This window comes from Pongo abelii, chromosome 2, assembly GCF_028885655.2.
Source record: "Pongo abelii isolate AG06213 chromosome 2, NHGRI_mPonAbe1-v2.0_pri, whole genome shotgun sequence".
NCBI lineage: Eukaryota > Metazoa > Chordata > Mammalia > Primates > Hominidae > Pongo > Pongo abelii.
The window spans coordinates 11,868,214-11,879,068 of NC_085928.1; the positions used below are offsets into that span (position 1 = coordinate 11,868,214).

General features: G+C 51.1%; 1 pseudogene; it reads right to left on the reverse strand.

Moving 5' to 3' along the window:
* Window positions 1–4,843: 4,843 nt before the first annotated feature.
* Window positions 4,844–6,767, reverse strand: LOC129058447 (uncharacterized; annotated as a pseudogene).
* Between the last annotated feature and the right edge of the window lie 4,088 nt (window positions 6,768–10,855).

A 10,855-nucleotide genomic window follows, 5' to 3' on the forward strand; every position in this document is an offset into this window, starting at 1 on the left:
AAATATTTGCTTACTGAATTAAATTCTCCTTTTTTTCTCTCCTTCCACCTTGCTTCCCCTTCCTTCCTTCTTCTAAGCGGCCCTTCTGAAAAAATGATACTTCAGTGTCCATTCAGCTTTGCATGTTCAGTATCTTAGGGACTAAAGTTCTATTTGGCCAAGTAACCATAGGTCTGGCACCAGAGAGTGGGAATCCTGACGGTCTTCTCTACCATCTCAGCCTTATAATAAATATCAACTGTCTCATACTAGCTATGAGCTCCGAAAATCAGTTCTCCCTATCCTGTGTGGCTTATATTGTGGCTCACTTTCCCCAGATCTTAAGTGTGCCATTTCATAGGAGGAAATGAGAGTGACCCTGTCCCACCTGCTGCTTGGATCATGGTGAGGATGGGGCTGAGTAGTGATGATGGGGACACCATACTCGGGACCTTGGCTCAGGTTCAGCACAATTCTGTGATTTAGCTGTGGGTGTGATTGTTAGACTCCCTGTGGAGCCAATCTACCCTGTGTATATAAACTCCTTTCACATATACATTTGTTTTCTTTTGCTGCATTGCAAATTACCACATACTTAGCAGCTTAAAACAACACAGATTTATGATCTCGGTTTCCACAGGGCAGGAGTCTGGGTAGATTAGCTGGGTCCTCTGCTAAGTCTGCTGAGGGTCTTGCCCAGCTAAAATCCAAGTGTTGGCTAGGGCTGTGCTCTCATATGAGCCTTAGGGTCCCCTTCCACATTTATTGGTTGTTGACAAAATTCAGTTCCTTGGGGATATAGGACTGAAGTCCCTGTTTTCTTGCTGGATTTTGGCCAGGGATTGCTCTCAGCTCCTAGAAGCCACTTTCACGTCACAGTTCCATGGCCCCAGAATAGCAGTTTATTGATGTTTGCTTTCTTCCAGGCCAGCAGAGGCATCTGTTGTTGTTTCTTTTGTCTGTTTTTTAAGGCTCACCTGATGATGATTAGGTCAGATCCACCCTTTTGACTAACTCAAAGTCAACTGATTAGGGACCTTAATTATATCTGAAAGTTCTCTTTTGCCACATAATATTAATTACAGGAATGATATCTCCTCATATTCACAGGTCTCACCCACACTTACAGTGATGATGAGATTATACAGGGCATGTGCCCCAGCCGGTGGAAATGTTGGAGGCCATCTTAGAATCCTGCCTACCACAATATGCCCCTTTGTGAGAGAAAATGATGAGAAGGTTTGTCATCTCTCTTCAGAGTTGGAATCATTGAGACGACAAGCACAGCTACTCATTGTGGTTCTGGATCCCCTCCTCTTCCTGCTATCTCTGTGTGTAGTCTTTTTCCAGAACGGAGAAGAGCAACACCTATAACCATTCAGTTATGAGAAACAAACCACAAAATTCCACATAAATGAAAATGTCTACCTAATCAAAGTCTACTTCTTTAAGGACTTGAGTGATTGAGGGGAAAAAAGGAGAATTTTACCACTGGGAGTTGGGGTGAATTGTGTGGACAAGGTTCCTCCCTTCTTGACACCTGTGTCTTCTGTGGCTGCCCTGATTCTCCTCAGGACTGCCCTAGCCTCTATGGCACCTTTGCATACATTAGAAGGGGGCAGACATAGCCCCTTGGGCATATGGCCTGACAAGTAGGGTAGGAGCTGAACTTCAGCCCACTCTCACCCCTCAGAAAACTGCCTGGTTTTCCCGCCCCCAGAGCCTTCTATTTCTATCCCACATTATTCATCTTCTAAATTCCACAACACTCCTTGCTGCCCACCATCACCAAAAACAACAACAACAACAAAAACAACAACAAAAAACTTCAGTAACTTCAGTACTTAGTTTTCTATCTTCCCTTCATGAGAACTACTGTCCTCCTATGGATACAAGTTTGCCAGCTAGTTCTCTGCGTGGCTGACTCAAATCTACACCTAAAATCTCAACCTCCCTGCTCAACTCAATCCCTTGTCCAAATGTCCTGGACCTCATTCAAACAAGTTCACAAAGGGCACATCATCTTCCCCAAGGCCAGCCTCGACATTCATAGTGCTGTCAGTGGAGACATCCTCCTCCCTCTTATCCCACTACAAACCTAAGAATCACCCTTAGCCACTCCCCTCTGCCTGTCCTCACACATCCCATATGCTTCTCACCTATAGGCACCATGCCTTTGTCCATTTCTTGCCGGTCTCACTGCTCCACATTGATCTAGGCCCTTAGCATCTTACATTTGCCCTGTGTTTCAATGGTTTTCTGATCATGTTCTCCTCCATTTCCTCTCCCAGTGGTTCTCAACTTGGGGGTAGTTTTGCATTTGTAGGGTACATTTGGCAATATGTGATGACATTTTTGCTTATCACAAGTGGGAGTGGGCTGATGTTAGCATATAGAGGGTAGGGGCCAGGGCTGCTGCTAAACATTCTACAAAGGAGAGGACAGTCCCCCAAACAAAAATTATCCTACCCCAAATGTCAGTTGTGCTGGGATAAAGAAACTCTGACCTATGTCAATTCCTCTAAGTTTCCTGAATGTTAAGAAAATGCACTGTGCGCATATGGCCTCCTCACTGGAAAAAAAATTATTTCCCATTTCCTATATGCACATGTCTACTTCTGCTTAAGATGATCTCCCCCTTCCTTTTCTATGCCAATATATCTTCCCTTTCTCTTAAAGCCTTGCTGGATAGTGAGCCCTCCAGCCTGTGTGCTGGGCTAGCCTCCATTTGTCCCGCTAGGTCCACTCTGTAGTCCTCTCTAACCTGGTTTCTGCACCAGAATTGTATCTCCTGGGTTTCCTTGCTCTCTAGTAGCTGGATTTGGCCTATTGGAGGTATCAGCAGGTGATCAGACATTGGGTATTTATTTCCCACCTCCCAAACTGAGCTTCTTACCTTGCCTCCATAGCCTCAGCTACTGTAAAGCACCCCATTTTCCATGGAACCAGTTCTCATTGGCTCCAATAACATCATTTCCTCCCTTGCCCTTTCAGGTCTAGGGGTGGTAACAGCTTCCCACAATTGCTAGTCCCTAAGTTCACCACTGTGATTGATTCACTCAACTCTGCCCATTCTTCAGTAAATATTTCCTTAGTTAAACTCTCTGGAGTATGCCATCTGCTTCCTGCTGGATCCTCAATGATGCTCAGTCACTTGAGGATTTTCTCTTCTCTTGGCTCTCATACAAAACTTACAGTTGGGACCACTCCTCTGTCATTCAGCATGTGCGCCTTGATATTGCTGTGATCCACTTACATCCAGTATTTTCATGGTTTCTAACCATGTTGCAAACTCCTGTGGGTCAGGGCTATTTAATACAACATTTCCACTCCCTTCACATAGTGTTGTGCTCAATCAATGTTTACCAATGAAAATTATAATATTATGCTGCATGAGGGACTCTAAGTAAAACTGGGGATTTCTCTACTGGCTTCCTTCCTTGAAACCTGTATTCCCTCCCTTCAAAGCCCCTTGCTGCGTTATGCTATGCCTCATCTGCAGGGAGCAAATATTCTATGTGCTCCCTATGTCTAAAGCCTGCTGCTGCATCAAACATGTGCTTCATAAATGCCTTTCTGTCCCACGATTCACTTCAATGAGTTTTTATTTAAATATTTAATGATGTAATAAGTGGTGTAAGTACCTCCTTAGGGAATCTTGGTAAAGTACAGGGATGTAATCAAATGGTTTGCAAATTGTACTTATTTATTTATAACTCTAATTTTTTTGTTATAAAAAATAGTGCCATGGCACTTTTTATTTTCTTTAATCAGAAAAATAACCCCTGTGCTTCTGGGATGGAGGCCCCATGTGAGCACCAGAGGAAGGGGCCTGGGTGAGCAGGGAGTGAAGGGGCCCAGGGCCCAGAGCAGATGCTGCACCAGAGCCTGGCCAGGACCCAGGAGGGCCTGAGGGAGTGGGGTCCTCATGAGCAAGTGCTGGGGGCTGGAGGTCAGCAGCTGCCTGGCCTGGAAGCCAGGGACACCCACTTCCTGACACCTGCGGTGGCCCAGCTGGCCGAGATCAGGCCTGCACGGTCAGGACCTCTGGTCACGACGCAGGGGTTCAGGTGGCCAAAGCTGCTCTCTGGAGGGCCTCTGGCTGCAGCCCACCCAGTTCCCCTGAGGTCTGGAGAAAGTCAGAGCACCCCCACAAAACACCCCCTCCCTTTTGGGCCAGTGGCATGCCTCGGACTCCAGAAGACTTGAGTGGGGCTCCCTCCAGACCAGGGCCTGAGGGGGTGGCGACCCCTGACCACAGATGGGGGGCGTGGAAAGAGCGGGGATGGGCCCAGGGACAGCTTTGTAGTGTGAGGTCTGCCCGACTGCATGTAGGTCAACAGCCAGACAGGATGCTGCAGGGGACTGTGGGGAAGCCAGGAGAAGGCGCTGCCCATCCTGCAGGCTCCCCCTCGCCTGGAGACCCTGCGGGCAACCCTTCAGTGTGTGCCCACGGGGGTGGTGGAGGCAGAGTCCTGAGAGTAATGTGGGAGCCTCCGGGCCCCCTGCAGCTCCTGACCCACCAGATGGGCCTGTGTTCCCCCTGTAGCTTGGGGGCCCTGGAGGTGGACACCAGTACCACCTGACTGCCAGAGGGAGGGGCTGGACTGAAACCCACACCTTCACCATTCACCACTGGGCGATTCTGCCTGAGGGCAGGAATTGCATCTTGGCCAAAGGGGTGGGGCCTGTGAAGGGCAAGGCCTGCAGCAACCACCCCCACAGATCCTTCATGCCCAGCACACCACTCACTCTCACACCCACTCTTGCACGCAAGCACGCACTCACAGGGTGCACACACCATGCTCACGCACTCTACAAAGGTGGCACAGCTGGGACAATCGTGCACGGAGACTCAGAGATGCAAGGACAGTACTGGCAATTTAGAGGCACAGAAAGACGCTGAGGGGCACCCAGCAAGCTCCCGGCCCTCAGGGGCTGTGTTCCCTTCCCAGGGCATGCACACCACAGGCAGCATACGCAGGTGGGGGCACTGTGACACGAGTGGGAGGGGGCATGGTGGGGTGGCAGGAAGATGCCGGGTTCATCTCTCCTCCTGGCGTGGCGGGCCTCTGCCTGATCACTGCACTGCAGGGACTCCCGCCTCAGGCTGAGCCTCAATTTCCAACGGCAAACAGCCCGGCCCTGTCTGGAGAAGGCCTCGAGCTAGTCCGGCAAAGCATCTCTGGCCCAAAGGACGAGGCGGCCTTGGCCCTCGGGGCCCTGCCAAGGTGCAGCTCAAACTGGGGTGGCCTGGAAAACGCATCCGGGAAGAGGCCCGCAGGCAACACGCTCCAGGGCTCACAGATGGGGCCTGACGGGCCACCCCAGGGGCACAGGATCGGGTTCGCCGTGACCTCAGGGGCCAGCAGGGATGGCCCAGGACCAGGAGTGAGAGCTGGGGCTGAAGGGGCCGGCACCAGATCCAACAGGGACTGCAGTGGCTGGCACAGGGGCCCCAGAAGAGGCCGGCAGGGTGGGCCTGGGTACCCCAGGAGCGAAGGGCGATCGGGAATGGGGAGCAACGGCTGGGGTTTGCAGGGTTTGTTGGGGCCCATGAGTGGCCGCAGGGGCTGGCAGGGCTGCTCCAGGCCCATGAGCCGCTGCTTGGATGGGCAGGGCTGCTCCAGGCCCATGAGCGGCCGCTTCTGCTGCCTTGACTGTCCCGGGCCCAGGAGTGAAGGCGTGAGTGGGCCCTGCAGCTCTGGGGCTTCCACTAACCACTGGGGCTACCTGATGCGCAGCAGCGACCGCCAGGGGCGGCTGGGCTGGCTCAGCAGGGACCTTCGGGGCTGGCCGTACTGATGTGGAGCTATGAAGGCCCACCGGGGGCAGCAGCATTGTCCTGGGAGGAAACTGGCAGGCCGTCGGCGTGGTCAGAGGGTGTAGAGTGGCCGTGGGGGCTGGTACCCCTGGCACCGGGATAGCAGTGACTACAGGGGCCGGCTGCGCTGTCCTGAGGAGGCCCTACCAGGCTGGCCACAGTGACACGGGCTGGCCCACGGCCACAGGGGCCGGCAGCGGCGCCACAGGGTCAGGAGGGACTGCAGGCGCCTGCAGCGGTGCCTTGGGGCCAGGAGGAACCGCAGGCGCCAGCAGTAGAGGCAGGGGTCCAGAAGGGACCGTGGGGCCAGGAGGCACCTGGGAGTGCCCAATGCGGCCGGCAGGGCTGAGCCAGGAGTGACTGTTGGGGCTGGCAGAGCTGATCTGGGCCTGGAAGGAGCCGCTGGGGCCGGCAGGGCTGACTGGGGCCCCGAAGTGACCGCCGGGGCTGGCAAGGCTGTTTCAGGCCCAGAAGTGACCCCGGGGCCAGCTGCGCTGACCCAGGAGTGGCCGCTGGGAGGGCTGGCAGGGCTGCCAGGAGTAGGGCTGGGAGGGACCCCTGGGGCTGGCCGGGCTGGCTGGGCTGGAGCTGTTGCTGGCGCTGGGCCGGGCCCTTCTGGTCCCAGTGGCTAGCTGGGAGCGGTCCCCCTTCTGGGGAGCACACCTGCTTGGAGGGCTGCAGCGGGACCTTCCTCGCCCCATGGCAGGCGGGCTCGAGGTCCTGCCCGGGGCTGCCTGCCTCCAGGGGCCGCCTGGTCTCACCCGGCTCCGCAGGGAGGCAGATTTCCGACTTCCCGGGTTCTTGATGAGGCGACGTTCCCATTTCTCCTTCCGCTCCTGTGACTCCAGGGCCATAGCCTTCTCAGGGCCTCCAGGGTGCTGAAGCTGGCTATGGCGAAGCCGTCCATGACCTCCTCCTTCTGCGAGTTCAACTTCCGGCCGTCGCGGCGCTGGGTGGGTGGGGGGCGCGTGGCGCGGGGCGCGGGGGCAGCGCCTCGGGGGCGCGCCGCGGAGGCCCGCGTTCTCCTTGCCTGGGCTGGGCTGGGACTCGTTGCCTGATGGGGCTGTGAGCGCGGGCGTGGCGGGTGGCCTCCATGCGCAGGCTCGGGGGGGCGGGGGGGGGACCTTGGCCTCCGTGGCAGTGCGTGCGCCCTGTCGGGCCGGTGACCTTGACGCTCGGCGCCTGGCTCGCGGCAGCCGGGCTCCGCCGGGCTCCCTCGGCTACGCGGCGCGGCGGGGCTTGGGCCCTGGGCGGAGGCAGGCGGCGGCCCCCACGCCGGCCGGGCACGCGGGGTGCGGGGCACGGCTCATCCCGGACCTGCGCAACCTGGGATCGCGGCTGGGCGTATCAGCGGGGGCGGGCCCCGCGCTCAGCGGCGGGGGCCGCCTCCCGCCCCGCCGCGGGGACGCGCCCCATGCGCGCTGGCGCAGTGTTCTGGCCTAGCGGGAGGCGGGCTGATGGGCTTCTGGGCGCCTGGCTCATGAGAATATAACTCTAATTTTAAAAGGACCAGAGTTATGAAAGGGATGTTCACATTTCACAGAAATATTATCCTAAGGAATGAGGGACAATTTTTGCTAGGAAAAGGGGCCAATGCCCTATCATTTCATAAAGTTATTGCGTCTTATCCATCAGTATTGTAACGGTTTTTGTGGGAGCAATTTAAAAGCTTTTTCTATTTTTGCAATCTATCCATCTGACAAAGGGCTAATATCCAGAATCTACAAAGAACTTAAACAGATTTACAAGAAAAAAACAACCCCATCAAAAAATGGGAGGATATGAACAGACACTTTCAAAAGAAGACATTTATGCAGCCAACAAACATGGAAAAAAAGCTCGTCATCACTGGTCATTAGAGAAATGCAAATAAAAACCACAATGAGATACCATCTCACACTAGTTAGAATGGTGATCATTAAAAAGTCAGGAAACAACAGATGCTGGAGAGGATGTGGAGAAATAGGAATGCTTTTACACTGTTGGTGGGAGTGTAAATTAGTTCAATCATTGTGGAAGACAGGATGGCGATTCCTCAAGGACCTAGAACTAGAAATGCCATTTGACCCAGCAATCCCATTACTGGGTATATACCCAAAGGATTATAAATCATTCTACTATAAAGACACATGCACATGTATGTTTACTGCAGCACTGTTCACAATAGCAAAGACTTAGAACCAACCCAAATGCCCATCAATGATAGACTGGTAAAGAAAATGTGGCACATATACTTCATGTAATACTATGCAGCCATAAAAAAGGATGAGTTCATGTCCTTTGCAGGGACGTGGATGAAGCTGGAAACCATCATTCTCAGCAAACTGTCACAAGAACAGAAAACCAATCATAAGTGGGAGAGGAACAATGAGAATGGACACAGGGAGGGGAACATCACACACCGGGGCCTGTTGAGGGGTGGGGAGCTAGGGGAGGGATAGCATTAGGAGAAATACCTAATGTAGACGACAGGTCGATGGGTGCAGCAAATCACCATGGCACATGTATACCTGTGTGATAAACCTGCACATTCTGCACATGTACCCTAGAATCTAAAGTATAATAATAATTTTTTTAAAAGTTCTTTCTTCTGCTGTCTGCCAAATATGTCTCCATCTGCCTAATGCTGCTGTGAGGGTCTCCGTTTAACCTCAGGACTCTGGTTATTTTCATGCCAAAAATCTACACCCAAAGTCTGTTTCCTCCTTACCAGAATGATGAACGAGATGATTAGAGAGGAATAGTAGACATTTTGGTTCATAATCCACCTTGATAATTTCATGGAAAGGCTTGGAAAATATGAAGCTGAAATATAGGCTAAGTGACCAGGGCCATGTTGTGATTTTTGTGGGCAGTAGGCGCTTTTGCCTTCTTGGACCTTTTCCTCCATTATAAAAATGAAAAATCATGTTTTATGACTGTTTTGGAATAATGACAAACACATGAATATAATATGTTATAACATTTTGTGTACCCCTAACAGTATTTTGGTCCCTAGCTACTGTGTCTCCTGTGCCTAATGAATGAGTTGGCCCTGTTCACGAGCCATGGGAAAAGAATGTAGCTTAACTCCTTTTTCAGGGTCTAAAGATACCAAGGTGCCAATCTGTTCTGAATGATGGCTGAGTTGGGAGGTTATAATCATAAATAAGGCAAATTCCTGTTCTTCCTCTGAGAGGCTTTGGAGGGCTTTGGAGGGCTTTGGAGGGGTGGGCAGCTGTGGAGCACAAAGCTTGGCCACCTCCCAGATATGGGCTGCTCATCTCTTCACCTTGTCCTAGAGTGACATCACCTTCTCCATATGTGACAGATAGTGTTACAGTCTCTACTCTGGGAGGTCCAGGGTGACTGTGCACAATCCATAGATGGGGAGCCTCAAGCATGGTGAGATGAGCCTGGGTAACTTGCTCTTCTGCCTTGATTCAGATTCTAATGCCTTGCTGCTTTCTTGGCAGCAAGAAGGAGACATCTTTAAAATATTTTTTTTCTGACTATAAGAGTGACACTGGTTTATTATGAAATTTTGAAAAATATAAGAAGTTGAGAGATTTTTAAAAAACAACAACTCCCTTGATCCTACCTCCCGGAGCCAACCACTGCCAACTGCTTCATGAGGCTGCATAAATGGGTGCACCATACCATGGGTGGGATAGGACTATTTGACCTCCCGGGAGCCAGCCCAGGGGTGCCTGTCATTGCTGCTATTTCTGCCTGATGTCTCCCTCAACTGTAAAATGGCTGGATTTTATAATATCCTCCCCTCAAATGCTTACAAGCTACAATGTTAACTGGAAAAGGCAGATTGCAAAATGTTTATTCAGTATGATCTCAAGTATGGAGAAACATGCATAAAAAATTGAGGAAGGTAATAGATAATTATGTCAACAGTGGTATTAGCTGTCCCTCAGCCATGGGAGCTCCTGTATGGGTGAGGAACAGCTTTCTGGGGGGATGGTTGCTTTCCAGCACCACACAACATCCCCCAGAAGGCAATTTTCTCATTTTCCTTTGAATAAAATTCCTCCTGTTTTCACTCCTTAGAAGAGGGCAAAAGGAACCATGATGCCTCCATGCCTGAACCTCAAGACCTTTGGAGGTTGTTGTCCTCTTTCATCTCCTCTTCCCTGTGCCCACCTGTGAAGCAGCAGCTTCTGCAGACTCCTATTTGTATCTGAGGCTGGCAGTGGGTTTTCCCAGCCATCCTCTGGGGAATATGAGTCTATTCTCTACATAAAAGCAAAGATACAATTAAAGCTATGCATCAGAGAGCAATAAAGGGAACTAACAACTCCACATTACCATGGAGAGGATGCTATAGAACAAGGTCAGTTTCTGCTAGAAGACTCTTACTGTTGCCACAAATGCAGAAGAGCAGCTCCTGGTGCCTCTGCAGCCACTCAAGCCTGGCTTATCCAAGAGTGATGGGCATCTGCATACAAAATATTTTGTCTTCCTCAGCGGCTTGATCCAGTGTTTTACCATGTTTCCCTTAGCTCTTACCTACATCTTGCCTACTCAAGTCATCTTCCCATATCTGTTTTCCCTGATGAAGACAAGGCAGAGAACATTGGCCTGTGCATCCCCACAGGATAACCTTCCAAAGCTTGATGCTGGGTTTCTTCTAAAGTGTCTATATCAAACCCTGAATATTAGAATACTACCAGATTAAGGAACTTTGAGTCTAAATGGTATATTCAATAATTTAATTCAACAACTATTTGTTTGAGCATCTACTATGTGCTAAGCAGGAAATAAATAGTCAAGGGGAACACAGTCTGCACCAGAAGTCATCAGCATGTGCTACATCAGATGCTATGTTCAAAGATCCCACATCCTCTTTTGGTTTTTAAAGTGAGATTCGAAGTCAGATAAACTTGGGTCTAATTCATTTTTTGCCACTTACTTCTTCTGTTACCTAGGCTAAGCTACTCAACTTGCATGAGTCTCAGTTTTGTGTGGGGATAATACCTATTTCACAAGTTGTAGAATAAATAAAATTATTTAAGCAAAGCACAATTCCTAAAGTGGAAGTTACTCTGCAAATGTTGCTCC